The sequence below is a fragment of the Tursiops truncatus genome, chromosome 1, assembly GCF_011762595.2.
Source record: "Tursiops truncatus isolate mTurTru1 chromosome 1, mTurTru1.mat.Y, whole genome shotgun sequence".
NCBI lineage: Eukaryota > Metazoa > Chordata > Mammalia > Artiodactyla > Delphinidae > Tursiops > Tursiops truncatus.
The window spans coordinates 55,453,432-55,470,560 of record NC_047034.1 but is presented as its reverse complement, the minus strand read 5'-3'; the positions used below and the strand labels follow the sequence as shown (position 1 = coordinate 55,470,560).

Below are 17,129 nucleotides of genomic sequence, written 5' to 3'. Positions count from 1 at the left end.
GGCCAATCATTCTTTTTTTTTTTTTTTTTTATGTGGACCATTTTTAAAGTCTTTATTGAATTTGTTACAATATTGCTTCTATTTTATGTTTTGGCTTTTTGGCCACCAGGCATGCGGGATCCTAGCTCCTCAACCAGGGATTGAACCCTCACCCCCTGCATTGGAAGGCGAAGTCTTAACCACTGGACCGCCAGGGAAGTCCCCAGCCAGTCATTCTTATGCAGGTCAGTGTAGCATAAGTAATGGGAAATACCTACAGCTCTCCCAGAGAAAAAGCACATCTCAGGGGATAAGAGTCAGAGTCTCTTTCCACCTGGATATTTTTCTTCTGTTGTCAATCTTGGATAGGTAGAAAAACCTAGTGCAAACTCTTGTTCCACTTACTGGCTGTGTTAGCTTGTACAAGTTAACCTTAGAATACTTCCATTTCCTTTACTATAAAATAAGGATTGTAAAATGTATCTAAGACGGTTTTTATGGAGATAAATGAGAAAATACATGTAGAGCGTCTAGGGCAATGCCTGACATCTAATAGCCAATGAATGAAAATTATTGAAATTATACTAGGTACTGTGTATTGCATTAGGCTGATGATTCTCAATTTTGTGTGAACTTTTAAAAGCTCTATATCTCCAGCTCTGACCATAGACATTTTGTTTTTTTTAAGAAATTTATTTATTTATTTTTGGCTGCGTTGGGTCTTCGTTGCTGCGCACGGGCTTTCTCTAGTTGCGGCGAGCGGGGGCTATTCATCGCGGTGGCTTCTCTTGTCGTGGAGCACGGTCTCTAGGCGTGCAGACTTCAGTGCTTGTGGCTTGCGGGCTCTAGAGCGCAGGCTCAGCAGTTGTGGTGCACGGGCTTAGTTGTTCCGCGGCATGTGGGATCTTCCCGAACCAGAGACTGAACCCGTGTCGCCTGCATTGGCAGGCAGATTCTTAACCACTGCGCCACCAAGGAAGTCCCACCATAGACCTTTTGACCCCTTTTGGGGTGTTGGTGTGGGGCCAGGGATTTTTTTCTTTTTGGGGATTTTACAGAGGATCCCATCCTGTTATATAAGGTGAGAACCACTGAAGTAGATCCATGGTCAGCAAGGTTTTTTGGTAAATGGCCAGATAGTAAATATTTTAGGCTTTACAGTCTTTTCAGTCTGTCACAACTACTCAACTCTGTCATTATAGCACGAGATCAGATATAGACAGTATGTAAACTAACGAGCATGACTGTGTTCCAATACAACTTTATTTACAGGAACAGAGATAAAGAGATGGTGGTGGGCTCTCTTTGGCCCCCACACTGTTGTTTGTCAGACCTGTCTTATGTGAAGAGAGATTTGATTTGCTGTAGCCAGCGAAAGTCTTTTATTATTATAATGTCCAACAGCAGCTTTAAAAACCTTACATGTAATGACCAATGTTTGGTGTTAAACGCAATTAATTAAACAGACAGAGCTCCTGCCTTTCCAAGGAATTAGTAATCTAAAACAACAACAGCACCGACATAATATTTATAAGTAATCCCGTGTGAGTAATTGTCATGTATACAGATGACTCTACAAGACTAAATGGGAAACTGAGTTCAGAGGTGGGCAGATTTTCCTAATGCTTTTGATTTACAAATATCAGATAAAATCAAAGGAGCACAAGGGCTCATTCAGGAACCAATGTGAAGAGGAGAACAATGCCCCAGATTAGATCTTCCTTTTCAGCAAGAAGCTGTATAAGGGAACATCTTTTTTTGTTTGTTTTTTTCCACTGTTGTTGAGACTTTATTTCCATTTTTATTTGAGATATATCACACCACTGAAATTATTCACAACTAAAAGTTTGCTAAATCTTTCAACATATGTTTCATTTTTAGGATAAATTTGTAGAAGTGGAATTGTTAGATAATAGTTATGCATATATTTGAAGATTTTATAATAGTGCCTAATTGTCCTCCAGAAATCTTGGAATAGTTTTAAGCATAACTTTAATTAATTAATTAATTATAAACAGCTTAACTGAGGTATCATTGGTATATTAAAAAACTGCACATATTTAATGTATACAATTTGATGAGGTTGCACATATGCGTACACCCATGAGGCTATCACCACAATCAAGGTAATAGACATACCACCACATATTTCCTTAGGCTCTTTTGTTTTTTTGATTTTTGTTTTTGTGTTAAGGACATTTCATATGAGATCTACCCTTTTAACACATTTTTTTTAAACATCTTTATTGGAGTATAATTGCTTTACAATGGTCTGTTAGTTTCTACTTTATAACAAAGTGAATCAGTTATACATATACATATGTCCCCATATCTCTTCCCTCTTGTGTCTCCCTCCCTCCCACCATCCCTATCCCACCCCTCTAGGTGGTCACAAAGCACCGAGCTGATCAGGGAGCATCTTTTAAAGGAGTCCTTTAAATGGGACCTCATGACTCTCCACATGGCTGAATTTGCCTTCTCTCAATGTAATTTCATCAAAATACATTATGTCAAATTTATCCTCTGAGGTTAGGGGCTATGATATATTCCCTTTATTTGACCTGGAAAAAAGAAAAAGCTTTCCCTTTCTCTATATGAATAGTAAACTTAGAAAAAAAAGTCAATCAATCAATTTGTATGCTTGTGTGTACATGTATATATGGATATGTTTAAATCAAGTTATTGGTGATTTAGTAACCTACTGCCTACAATTGTAGAAATGACACAATAGTAGCTGTCAGATAGAGCAAGATTCTCTTATATCTCCTCATACCCCTGAAAGATAGACATATATAATGGATATTTATAATTTTGTGGCTGCTCATCATCTTACCCTCTCCTCCTTACACTGTTTGGGAATTTTCCATTTGGGAATTTTTGTGGGTGGCAGAATCTTTTCTCCCACTACAGGCCAGAAAGTCCAGATATTTGTCTTCTGCCCTCCACCCACCACCTCCTCCCACCTCTGCCCCACAGCAATCCTAGGGTGAGGGAAAATGATCTAAGCTTGGTAGACTGGATGCTCTTACTTGGAACTTTGAATCTGGACTGAGTTACACAGAAGTAAGTAGAATTCATCCCACTCACACCTGTGATACCCAGAATCTGATGGGACAATGGCAGCAATCCCTGGGGTATGTCCAGCATCTACTGGTCATGGCAGTAGTACCCTTACCAGCCCATTTCAGGATTGACTTTAGCTCTGGTTCTGGCCATCTAGCTTCCCTCAATTCCCTTCCTTACAATCAAAACTATGAGCCACTCAGTGTTCTTCCAGAAAATTCCCTTTCTGCTTAAGTTAGCCACTGAGATAGTTTAACATACAAGAGGAAGGGTACACAAATCAAGGGTTTGCAGAAATAATCCATTTTCTCATTTCTCATATAGTTGACCTTTACTCAGTTTAATGGAGTTATCCATGTTTTTTCTTTCTTTGGGCCCTGATTTCATGACTCTAGTCATTACAGTCTCAAAACTTAAGAGTACATCTGTATCCATTTCACTTAAACTGAAGTGGAGGTATATTAAGTTACGTTTCCTTCTGTTACTCAGTTCATTGATTATACTCAAATAATCAGCACTCCTCTCAAGCTTTCAATTTGATTTTTTTTTCTCATTCTGCCAAGTATGTTTAGTGTCTACATTAAAAACTAATATTTCACAGATTTCTGAAGGGGAAAGCCTCCATATAAATATCTCTCTTAGCTAAAAATTATGACAAATGCAAAGTGCTTTTTGTTTTTTCTTGAATTCCTTTTGCTAACAGGCATCTTCCTAATCAAGCATTTCCTCTTTGGTAAAATTACATGGAAAAAGAATTATTTTTAAATTTTTTGCAAAAGTATTTCAACTTCTGTACTTAAAGTGTTCATTTGTGGTTCTTTTCTGCAGAGATTTGTAACCTCGTTTCTGCAGCATCTAATTGAGCAACAAATGTTCTCAACTGATGATATAAAAGTCACAAAACAAAATTAATTTGCATCCACTTTATCACAAGCAATCACAACAAATATTTGATAACCTGTTTTATGCCAGTCACTATGCTATGGTGATACAGCAATGAACAAGACAGGCAGTCTCTTCCTTGGAGGCCTATGGCCTAGCAGGGAAGATAAAATACATATAAATAATTAAATAACCACAAGCTGGAAGGCCAAAGGGCATATATAACAATGAGAATTGACCTAGCCTGAGATGAATAGAGAAGTCCTAGTGACAGTTAGGGAATTCCCTGTTGGTCCAGTGATTAGGACTCTGCCTTTCCACTGCAGGGGGCATGGGTTCTTTTTCTGGTCGGGGAACTAAGATCCTTCATGCCGCTTCGTGGCCAAGGGGAAAAACAAAAGTGACAGTTAAGTTGAAAGCTACATGAATAGAATTTAGCTAGGCAAAGAGAGAAAGCAAAATGTTTCTGCCAGAGAAAACAGCATATGCAAGTGCACTGAGGCAGAAGAAGCCTGTGAGAAAGTTTGTAGAATTTTCTTGTTTGACTACGAGAAAGTATAGAGATTCAGAAGCAGTCTAGCAAAGAAGATGCTGCAGAGGTAGGCAGGTAGGCATTGGAGGCCAAAGTAGGAGTTTTTGAACTTTATTTTGATAGATTTGCTAGATAAAATACAGGATGTTGAATTAAATGTATATTTCAGATATATACCTGAAATTTATATTTCAGATAAACAATATTTTAGCATAAGTCCCAAATATTACACTGAACATACTTTACACTAAAAAAATTATCTGTTATTTATATGAAATTTAAATTTAACTGGACATCCTGCTTGCAAAACCTGGCAACTCCATTTTAATAGCAATGTGAGGTCTGAAAGGCAAAGGAGGGAAATGATAAAATTTGCTTGTTGAAAAATTACTAATTATAGAGTGGAAGATGTATTTGAGGCAGAGCAAAAGTACATGAGAAGATCTTGATCAGTCCCTCTTTCTTAAACCTTCTCTTCCTTTGCCTTCTTATGTAATCACACCTGGTTTCTCTCCCATCTCTCTACTACTCCATAGTCTCCTTTAGTCGATCCACCTTTTTTTTTTTTTTTTGCGGTACGCTGGCCTGTCACTGCTGTGGCCTCTCCCCTTGCGGAGCATGGGCTCCGAACGTGCAGGCTCAGCGGCCATGTCTCACGGGCCCAGCCACTCGGCGGCATGTGGGATCTTCCTGGACCGGGGCACGAACCCGCGTCCCCTGCATCGGCAGGCGGACTCTCAACCACTGCGCCACCAGGGAAGCCCCGGTGTACCTATTTTATTAGACATTTAAATGTTGGTGTTCTAAGACTGACCACAGAGTTTGCAAGGATATGGAGCAACTAGTTTTTTCATGTGTTGTTAGTAAGAGTGTGAAATGCTTTGGAAAAAGGTTTGGAAGTTTCTTATAAAAACAAAACATCTATGATCTAGCCATCCCACTTGTGGGTATATATTCAAAAGAATTGAAAGCAGGATCTCAAAGAGATATTTGCACACCCATGTTCATTGCAGTCTTTTTAAAAAAATTTATTTATCATTGCAGTCTTATTCACATTAGACAAGGGGTAGAAGTAGTCCAATGTTCCTCTACTGATGACTGGATAAAGGAAGTGTGGTATATACACAGATGGAATATTATTTAGCCTTAAGAAAGAAGGAGGGCTTCCCTGGTGGCACAGTGGTTAAGAATCCGCCTGCCAATACAGGGGACACGGGTTTGATCCCTGGTCCGGGAAGATCCCACATGCCGCAGAGCAACTAAGCCCGTGCACCACAACTACTGAGCCTGCGCTCTAGAGCCTGCAAGCCACAACTTCTGAGCCTGTGTGCCACAGCTACTGAAGCCCGCGCCTAGAGCCCGTGCTCTGCAACAAGAGAAGCCACCGCAATGAGAAGCCTGCGCACCGCAATGAAGAATAGCCCCCACTCGCCGCAACTAAGAAAGCCGGTGTGCAGCAACGAAGACCCAACGCAGCCAAAAGTAAATTAAAAAAAGAAAGAAAGAAAGAAAGAAAAATCCTGTCACATGCTGCAACATGGATGGACCTTGAGGATATTATGTGAAGTGAAATAAACCAGTCATGAAAAGACAAATACCGTATGGTTCCATGGTATCTAGATTAGGTCAAATTCATGGAAACATAGAGTGGAGTAGTGGTTGCCAGGGAGGGAAGAGGGGAAAGTTGGGAGTTGCTTAACGGGTATAGAGTTTCAGTTTTGCAAGATGAAAAAGTTCTAGAGATCTGTTACACAACAACGTGAGTATAGTTAACACCACTGAACTGAACACTTAAAAATGGTTATGGGGGTAAATTAATTTGTGTTTTTTCTCATAATTTAAAAAATTATTTAAAAAATACTATTATAGAAGGATCCAAAAATCCTGTCCATGCAAGGGAGTTTCTTGACTCCTTGAGTAGCTTTTGCAGACTGTAAATTGGATTTTCCTCGTCATGTGACCTCAAAAGAATTCAGACATATTTAATCCAGAAACAAATTTCAATTAGGGGAAGGATTGCAAGTCTGTAAACATCATTTTGCTTCTAGATTAGCTGGATATACAGAAGGAGTTTTCTATATTTACATATATTTAACACAAATGATCATGGAACAGTACTTGTGTAAATATAATGGGTGGGGGTTCAGATCAGGACAATGCCTGGGATGGATTCTTGTGCTATGATGCTAACATGTAAAATAAAGATTCTATCACAAAAGAACAAAAACGAAACCAAACCAAACCAGAGCAACCATCTATCGACCTTCTGACTCACGAGCAATTCCACTTCTAGATATTTACTCAAGAGAAGTGAAAACATACGTCCACAAAGATTTATACAGAAATGCTCATAGTAGCTTCATTCATGATGGTATCACACTGGAAATAGCATTTAAGTGTCCATCAATAGAAGAAAAGCTAAACAAACCATGGTGTAGCCATACAATAAAATAAGACTCATCAAGAAAAAGGAACAAACTAATCATACATGCAACAACAGGAATGAATCTCAAAAATAATATGCTGAATAAAAGAAACCTTACATACAAGAAAGAGTATATACTGTATGATTCCATTTATATGAAGTTCCAGAAGGCAATCTTTGGTGGAAAAATATCAGAATTATGGTTGCTTCTATGGAAGAGGGGATAGAGACTGACTGGAAAGGGACTTGCGGGAATTTTCTAGGGTAATCATAATGGCTAAATATTGATAGGAATTTGCATTAAATAGGCAAATATGCATTTGTTGAAATTCAGCAAATAGTGCATTTAGGGTTGGCACATTTCATTATATGTAAATTTCAACTTAAAAAAGAACCATATCCTTAAAAAACTAAAAATAGAACTACCGTATGACCCAGCAATCCCACTACTGGCCATATACCCCGAGAAAACCATAATTCAAAAAGAGTCATGTACCACAATAGTCATTGCAGCACTATTTACAATAGCCAGGATATGGAAGCAACCTAAGTGTCCATCAAAAGATGAATGGATAAAGAGGATGTGGCACACGTATACAGTGGAATATTACTCAGCCATAGAAAGAAACGAAATTGAGTTATTTGTAGTGAGGTGGATGGACCTAGAGTCTGTAATACAGAATGAAGTAAGTCAGAAAGAGAAAAATACTGTATGCTAACACATATATATGGAATCTAAAAAAAAAAAAAAAGGTTCTGAAGAACCTAGGGGCAGGACAGGAATAAAGACACAGATGTAGAGAATGGACTTGAGGACACGGGGATGGGGAAGGGTAAGCTGGGATGAAGTGAGAGAGTAGCATTGTCATATATACATTACCAAATGTAAAATAGATAGCTAGTGGGAAGCAGCTGCATAGCACCGGGAGATCAGCTCGGTGCTTTGCGACCACCTAGAGGGGTGGGATAAGGAGTGGGGATGGAGATGCAAGAGAGAGGGGATATGGAGATATATGTATGCATATAGCTGATTCACTTTGTTATACAGCAGAAACTAACACATTGTAAAGCAATTATACTCCAATAAAGATGTTTAAAAAAATAAAAATAAAAAAGAACCTTAAATAACTTTTGAACTCTAGTTGATGTGCATGCTGAAGTGTTTAGGGGTGAGAGGTACAAATATCTACAGCTTACTTTGAAATGCATCAAAAAATAAGATGCCTTGATAGATGGATAGAAGAACAGACAGATAAATAGATATGGGATAAAGCAAATATAGTAAAATGCTAATCATAGAATCTTGGTGGTAGGTATATGGATGCTCACAGTGCGACTCCTTATGTTTAAAAATTTTCATCATAGAGTGTTGTGAGGAAATTATGTTCTTCAAAGCTTAGTTTTAGGCCCCCTGTTCTTCTCTATTCTGTTCCCTCTTCCTGTCCAATCTCATCCACTCCTATGACTTCAAATACCAGCTTGCACATTTGTATCATTATCCCAGATCTATCTGCTACTTGACATCTCACTTAGACATCTAGTAGACATCTCAAACTCAGCATTTCAAAACAGACTTACTTACATTTATCTTCTTCCTGCTCCAAACCTGCAATTCTAGTGTTTCTCACCTCAGTAAATTATGCCACCATCCAGTCATGTGCCCATGCCATAAATCTAGACACCTCCTCAATATTTAGGTCTTCCTTACATCCAAACAATCACTAAATGGTGACAATTATTTGATTATTCCTAAATTTGTATTAGAATGCATTGAATCCTCTCTACTCCTCACACCAAAGAGGTCCCAGCTGCCATATTTTATCTCGGCTATTACAATTGTCTCCTAACTGATCTCTCCTCTTCTGTCTTCAATTCAAGAAGCACACTGATTCTCTCAAAACATAAACTGATCATGTCATTTCCTGGCACAAAACTCTTCAATGGCTTCTCATCACACTTGAAATAAACATCCATGGCATATGCTATGGGCTGAATTGTGTGCCCACCCCCCCCCCCCCGCCCCAAATTCATATGCTGAAGCTCTAACCTCCCATGGATTGTATTGGAGATAGTGCCTTTAAGCAGGTAATTAGGATTAAGGGTGGACCCCTGATCTGACAGAACTGGTGCCCTAATAAGAAGAGGAAGAGATACCAGAGCTCTCTCCCTACCACATAGGGACACAGCAAGAAGGCAGCTGTCTGCAAGCCAGTAAGAGAAGTCACACCAGAACCTGCCCATGCTGGAACTTGGATCTTGGACTTGCATCCTCCAGAACTGGGAGAAAATAAGTTTCTCTTGGGCTTCCCTGGTGGCGCAGTGGTTGAGAGTCCGCCTGCCGATGCAGGGGACACGGGTTCATGCCCCGGTCTGGGAAGATCCCACATGCCGCGGAGCAGCTGGATCCGTGAGCCGTGGCCGCTGGGCCTGCGCATTCGGAGCCTGTGCTCCACAATGGGAGAGGCCACAGCAGTGAGAGGCCCACGTACCGCAAAAAAATAAAAAAAATAAGTTTCTCTTGCTTAAGCCACCCAGGCTTTTGTGGCATCCAGAGCTGACGAATGCAGAGTAGAAGGCCATGTATGCTCTGGCCCCAGCCAGTTTCTCCGGCTCATGTCTCACTCTTTTCCCCTTTGATCTCTACTACAGCTTCTCTTGCTTTATTTCATCTCCAAAACATGGCATGCTCCCTCTTGTCTCAGGGCCTTCATACCTGCTGTTCCTTCTGCCTGGAAATTCTTCCCCTCACTCTTCATCTGGCTAATTCCTGTTCATCCTTTAGTTTCTAATGTCTCTTGTTCAGGGTGGCCTTCCCTGATTTCTCAGTCTAAATTGAGTGGCTCTCTCAAAGTAGCCTCTAATTTTTCTTGATAAGAAAAGTTTGTAACTATATAGCTTATTGTGCAATAATAGGTTTAATATTTCCCTTCCCTTAGAATTTAGGTTTAGTACATGTAGCAACTGTGTGTCTTATTCATTGTTGTATCATTGGGGACAAAAAAATGTCTCTATATTAGGGCCTCGGGAAATATTTGTTGAATGAATAAATAAATAATGACTGCAGACACATATTCCTTAAGTTAGGTAAGTGTTCTTTTTACATTATGAATATTAAAAAGCAGGTTATGAAACCATGTATATAATATGATTCTTTTTAATCATATAAACAGAGAACAATACTATTAGTGACTTAGACCCTCCTGCTGAAAGCAACAAAATATGTTGGTTAAAATATTTTCTTTAAAATGATCTTGTATATATACATGAGCTGGCAAGAAAGTGAAGAATATTCAGACCAAGTTCTGAATAAAGCCAGGAGCTCTGAGCTTTACAAGAAACTCTGAGAGTTTTCTCCTTGAGAACATTTGCTGAATTTTCCTCTCTTGGTAAACTCAGTTTCCATGGCCCAGAAGGACTAGGGGCACAAAAGACAAAGCAAGAGTCAAAATATAAAGTCTAACATGAGAGTTTTCCCTCCTAAAGCCAGGATCCAGAGGGCTGTACCCTCAGTATTAGGATGAACTATAAATGAATGCTTCTTCCCTCCTTGGGACTGCAAAAAATTACGTATTTTAAACTTTGGTGATGAATGGAGGGGAAAAATTTTCCTCTGAAAATTGTTTACCACCAGCCAACCCTTTTGCAGGTTTATAGTTTGAATTCTCACTTCTTGAGTAGGCCAAAAATATCTCAAGCCAATCATTTCATTTAAAGTGGCTCTTGACTAGTTTGCTCTAGACACCTGACAGAAGTAAAGGCAATTTTTTTTCTGGAGGAATCTACCTGCATCCCAGGCCTCAAGAATTTCATTGAGAGTTCAAATAAAAAAGTATAATTCACAGTAAAAACAAGAAAAATAATAATAATGTCAATAAGCAATAATCACCCAAGATAATAAGGCATCATGAACAGAAATGGCAGAGTCAGATCCATGGAATTTTCAGTTGTTGAATTATTCAACACAGAAAATCTGTAAGTAATTTTAATGTTTCTAGGGAGAAATAAAACTTTAAAGCATGAATCAAGAGTAGGCAGATTCAAAATAGAATGAAACATCTATTTCTGATACTGATGGACTAGGGAGCTCAAATCAGCCCTCTTTTGAGAACTAGAAAAGCTGGTCAAAATATTTTTGAAATCTTGAAGACATGAGAGCACTTAAAAGATGGTGAAGAATTACAACAGCCATATGTAATAAATTTGAAAATCTAAATTAAATACAAAAATATCTAAAACTATAAAATTTCAAAATTGACATGAGAACTTGAATAAACATTAAGTTTAAAGAAATTAAAATGGTAGTTAAGACCTCCCCCCCCAACAAAAATAAAAACAAAACGGGTCAAAATATTCTTATGGGTGAGTTTACTAAACATTTGAGGAGCAACTAATTCTTGCTTCGTAGAAGTTTTTTCCAGAAACCAAGAAAGAACAAAAGATTCCCAGCTCATTTTAAAAGAAAGCTATAGTCTTGATTTCAAAACACAATAAAGACAATACAATAAAAGAACATTGTAGGTCAACTTACGATATAGATGGAAAATTGAACTAGAGCTGTGTTCACATGAGTGACTCACAATGTCGAGTGAAAGGGGCAAGTCTTAGAAGAATGTAATCACTATGATTCCACTTAAAGTTCAAAAGCATTCAAAACTAAATAATATGCTATTTAAGAATATATACACAAGTGATTAAGAATATAAAGAAAACAGGAACTATTAATACATTAATTAAAATTGAGGACAGTGTTCACTTTGGTAGTAATAAGGGAGTTCCTGGGTGGAAATATTCTGCTTCTTGCCCTGGGTAGTGAATACATACATGTCATTGTATCATTATTCTTTAACTGTACAATTTTGTTCATTATTTTATGTACATTATATGTTACACAATTTTTAAAATTTGAAAAATTTAAAAGTCATAGAAACATCAGAATAGAGAACCGAAAGCACTGTCTTCTCCTCTCAGGGAATTTGCTAATAAAAGGAGGTTTAACTTAAAATAAATAAATAAACCCTATGATATTTTGAACTTGACATTCCAGATAATGACAAAGAAATTAGTGTGAGTACTTTTCTAAAATTTGGTTAAATCACCAAAATACAATTAGACTATCCACTAACTTCCTATCCATCACAATGGATGAATCACTTGTTCACAATCACAGTCACATAATTCCCCTGAAATTGCTTGCTTGGTCTACTCAAATATATTTGCATTTTCAAAGATACAGTCCCTTAGCTACATATGCTTTGTACTTTTTCTTTTTTTTTAATTAATTAATTTATTTATTTTTGGCTGTGTTGGGTCTTCGTTGCTATGCGCGGGCTTTCTCTAGTTGCTGTGAGCGGGGACCACTCTTTGTTGTGGTGCGCGGGCTTCTCATTGTCGTGGCTTCTCTTGTTGCAGAGCATGGGCTCTAGGTGCACAGGCCTCGGTAGTTGTGTCATGTGGGTTCAGCAGTTGTGGCTCGCGGGCTCTAGAGCTCAGGATCAGTAGTTGTGGTGCATGGGCTTAGTTGCTCCTCAGCATGTGGGATCTTCCTGGGCCAGGGCTTGAACCTGTGTCCCTTGCATTGGCAGACAGATTCTTAACCACTGCGCCACCAGGGAAGCCCCTGTACTTTTTCTTAAATGGTTAATATTGTGGTATGACTGTTACCATGTACATAGGCAAGCATTTTATATGTGTAAAGCACCTCATAATTTTTTTTTGATGAGATGCAGAAACCTCCATGGCATTTTTCCAATTTAGACTCTTTAACCGCAGGTAACCTTGATATTGATAAAGTTACTCAGAGGCCCAGTGATGCCTATATTTTTAATCAGCTTAAAAACTTCTAAGACATGCTATTGGAGATGCAAAAATTAAACATATCCTAGTGGCAGGGACAACCACTATCACCATCACCACCACTACCACTGTCACTATCATCATTGTAACAATAAAGCATTCCCCATGTCTAGATGTTGTGCTGAAAGTTTTATGTTCATTATGTTGAATCTTTATAATCCTGGAAGATGGGTATTGTTATCACCATTTTACAGAATGAGACACAGGTTTGGAAGGGTTAAGTAACTCAACCCAAATAAAAGAGAATAAATAGCAGAGCTAAGATTCAAAGCCAGTTCTGCTCATTCCAACGTACTAGGTCTACACTGTAACAGTGTTGACTCTCTTGGCCATCCCCAAGTAAACTGAAGATTTGACTCAGTTAATGATAAGATACAGAGCTGGTCCTGAACCTCTTTGCCCTCAGATCCATTTCTTGCCCTTGTCTGATTTTCTCTGTATCGCAGGGAAGACTTACTTTCCCGTGTCAGCTGGATTCCTGGTATGTTTGCCTAAGGGGAGGAGTTTGGAGAGCAGGAAGGAAAAGAAGCCAGGTTATTTCTCATCAAACCCCCTTCTAACTGCTTCAGGTGGCATCTTAGGCATCAGCCATTTCTTTCATGGTTCCAGCTGCTTTCTGGGCAGGCTTCCACCGGGTAACCCCTAGTCCTTGGGCTCCTTTAACACTCCTTTCTCCCTTTGACCCTTTAGCCTAGTGACATCCTACTGTGGCTAATCTAAAGCAAGGGTCTTGGGTACATAAATGAGTGTGTTTGTTCTTCTTGGCTCTATCACCCACAGCCACCACTAACTGGACCAGGGGAGTGCCTCTGACCCAAGAACAGCCAACTATTGGCTGGCTGGCTTCCTATGAGAGAACCTGGAGCAGAGAGCTTTGCCATTAGGACCTTAGCAACAATCTATCTGTTGTTTGGTTTATAGACTTAGGGGGTCAGTTAGTTGGTAGGATCAAAGGCAGAAAGTCACCGGGAAGAAAAAGAGACAGAGAGAAAAGATATTCATGTCAATGGCAGAGCACTCAGGAGAGATTAGCAAGCTCTTGCTTTATCTGTGCCAGACCCTGAAGAAACCTCCGGTTCAGAAACCACATTACAGTCTCTGTCCACTTCAGCTATACTCAGGTTCCCTTTACTCTTGTGTGACCCCATGATTGTGCCACTTTCCACTTCCCTGGTTGGCTGAAACTAGTGGCTGAGATTTCTGCTTTATTTTGTTTTTAAAAATTTCCCCAAGTATCCTTTCAATAAACCATTTACTACCTGACATAATCTGTGTGTGTTTATATTTTCTGCAACCAATGTAACAACATAAAACAGTTTTTAAAGCATTTTCGTATTTCTTCCATCTTATCTACACTTCAGCTCTATGAGGTAGGCAGGCTAGAAATTTTAATTATCATTTTAAAAATTCAAGCTTCAGATTAAATAACTTGTCCAAGGTCACTGGGCTAAGTCATAGAGCCAAGACTAGCAATCAGGTGTTTTGATTTTTGTGTCAGGTACTAAAAGCCTACTTTTCTCTAATTTCCTGTAAACACACAAGTACACACACATCACCAGTGATTTATTTAGCAGGAAAACAGGTATTCAGACTTACTAGGTATGGGACGCTCATTATTGGGTATCCAAGTGTCCTTTGACTTATTAGGTAATTTATATCTCCGGGCATCTTTATGATAATGTAATGTCTCTCCTGTTTTACAGAAAAAAAGGCCAAGTTGAGTCATAATAGGCAGATATTCCACAATTGAAAACCAGACAAGGCCATTCATTCATTCAGAAACATTTACTGGGAATCCACTCCATGGTGAAAACGTGCTAAGTGCTGGGGTACAGATATGAATAAAACATCATCCCTTGTAGGAATTTTCAACCCAAAGCAGGAGAGATATAAGTAGCAAGTAAAATAACAATACAGCACAAGAGGGGCAACAGATACATACCAGATGAAGGTTTGGTGAACTCTATGGGTGTAGGTGACAGGGAAGCCTCTCTGGAGGAAATAACACTGACCTGAATTTAAAAAGTTGAATAGGATTATCAGTATTTAATGGTAAAAAGGAAAAGGATGTTACAAAGAGATTGAAAAGAACAGCCAGCATGGAAGAAGAGAATGAGGAGAGGTGGTGGCCCAAACACCAAGGGAGAGGATGCCAAGGAAGGCTAAAGAAACGGGTTAAAAAAACAGAAGTATCTATCAAGCAACATATCTACCAAGACGTGCTCAACGGACCTGGTGAGCAGGAAGCTCTTGGCACCCTTTTCCAGGGCTGTTTCATAAGGAAGAGGGTATGGCAATTAAGCCAAAATGCAGTGGGTTTCAGAGTAAAAGGGAGGTAAAATAGTAGAGGTATCAAGTGTTTCAGGAATCCCAGAAATGAATGAAAATTGTGCCAGACTTCTCTAAAATTGGAAAAGGGTTAGAGAACATAAAATGGCATGAGGAATGAATGGAATATGGGAGAAGAATATCTAAGGAACTTATCTATTTGGAAAATCATTGATAACTAATTTTCTGGCATGCTTTCCATTTAGTAGCTATAGAAGTATAATTGGCCTATGTGTCCTTCCCTCTGCCCCATTCTCAATTAGTATACATGTATCATATGGACCACTTCCTATCTTCTTCTTAGGGTACACTACAGAGAGTTTAATTCCTACCAACATCTATATGATCAGTGGCCATTTGACACACCATGAGGCACAGAAAGCATGAACTCGGGATTCATACTACCTTTATCTGAATCCTATCTCCACTTTCTATCTATGTGGTCTTGTGCAAATTACTTAATCTCTTTGTTTCTCACTTTCCTTATCTGTAAGGTAAGGATAATAATAATACCACTTCATAGCATAGTTGGGAGGTTTAAATGAGTTACAACATATGAAATGCTTAGAACAGTGCTTAGAACATACAAAGCAGTATACACTGTAGCTGTTTAGTAGTAGTGGTAGTATTTGTGGGAACAATAAAACAGAATGTTTGAAATTGAAATTATGCTGGAAAATCTAGGATTTTTGTGTGCACGTGTGGGTGGTAGAAGTCCAAATCAAACTAGTTTCACTAAATGGGTAACTTTATTGGCTCACGTAACTGTGTTGGATTATTTAGGCAGGGAGAGATTTATTCTCTCTGCATCTCTTGGGACTGTTACTTTTTGTCTCGTGGCATCATTCTCTTCTGTAGCAGAAAGGGGAGGGAGGATGTGGTTAGTAGTCCAGGGCTACATTCTGATAGTCCATAATGCAAAAGCAAGAGAAGCTCCCCCCTCTCAATCCCATTCTCAGCACAGTATGCAGGAAAGTCCAGGAGAGGAAGGGTATGGCCCAACCTGCGGCATGCCCACCCTTGTGGTTGGGAAAATGGGGACCTTGATTAATAACTCCAAGACCACATGGAACCAGAAGAAGGGGGCTAGGCAGATAAATCTATGTTATAATATTCAATATCTTTAAAAATCACATGCTGAGAATTCCCTGCAGTCCAGTGGTTAGGACTCCGCGCTTCCACTGCAGGGGGCACAGGTTCGATCCCTGGTTGGGAAACTAAGATCCCACATGCCATATGGAGTGGCCAAAAAAATAGAAATTAATTAATTAATTTTAAAAAAGTAAAATAAAATTACATGCTCACCATACTTTGACTTTTTTTTTTTTTTTTGCTGTACGCGGGCCTCTCACTGTTGTGGCCTCTCCCGTTGCGGAGCACAGGCTCCAGACGCGCAGGCTCAACGGCCATAGCTCACGGGCCCAGCCGCTCCGCGGCATGTGGGATCCTCCCAGACCGGGGCACGAACCCGTGTCCCCTGCATCGGCAGGTGGACTCTCAACCACTGCGCCACCAGGGAAGCCATCGAATTCTTATAAGAGACTTATAAATCGGTATTATTATTATTATCTCCATTTTACAAATGAGGAAATGGAAGAAAGAGAAAGATTAAGTTGCTTGCCCAAAGGTCACTCATCAAAAAGCAGTAGATCTGGGAACTGAGCCCTGACAGTCCAACCCAAAATCTGGACTCTTAGGCTGTGCCGCCAAAGAGTAGGAGGAAAAAAACCCACCCAATATAGTTGGATAAGAGAAAACAACTTTTCAAGTATGCTTAGTGGAGATTTTGAAATCAAAGCAAGAGATCAACTTGGTTTTGAACCTTCATAAGATGCTGAAGACCCAGAAATGTTTGTTGGAGTTTGGAGTGAATTTTCAAAAATTCTATCAGTGTTCTAAATCATCCGAAAAATATATCAGATACAATGTGTTTCAATCTCCTAAGAGAACGTCCTCGAAAAAGCATATCTTGCACATTCTTGGGTATTAACTAAGAGCTTATTTGTATTACAAACAACTTCAGCTACTGAAGGATTGACGACTATCTCTTTGCAGAGCTGAGAGCAA

General features: G+C 39.2%; 1 protein-coding gene across 1 annotated transcript in view; it reads left to right on the top strand.

The window, feature by feature from the left end:
* LOC109552909 (uncharacterized) overlaps positions 1 to 17,129 on the top strand; it is a 121,891-nt gene that overhangs the window by 9,243 nt on the left and 95,519 nt on the right. The window contains exon 5 of the mRNA XM_033858909.2: positions 110 to 224. The gene's annotated coding sequence lies outside the window, so the exon portion shown is untranslated. The remainder of the gene's footprint in view (positions 1 to 109; positions 225 to 17,129) is intronic.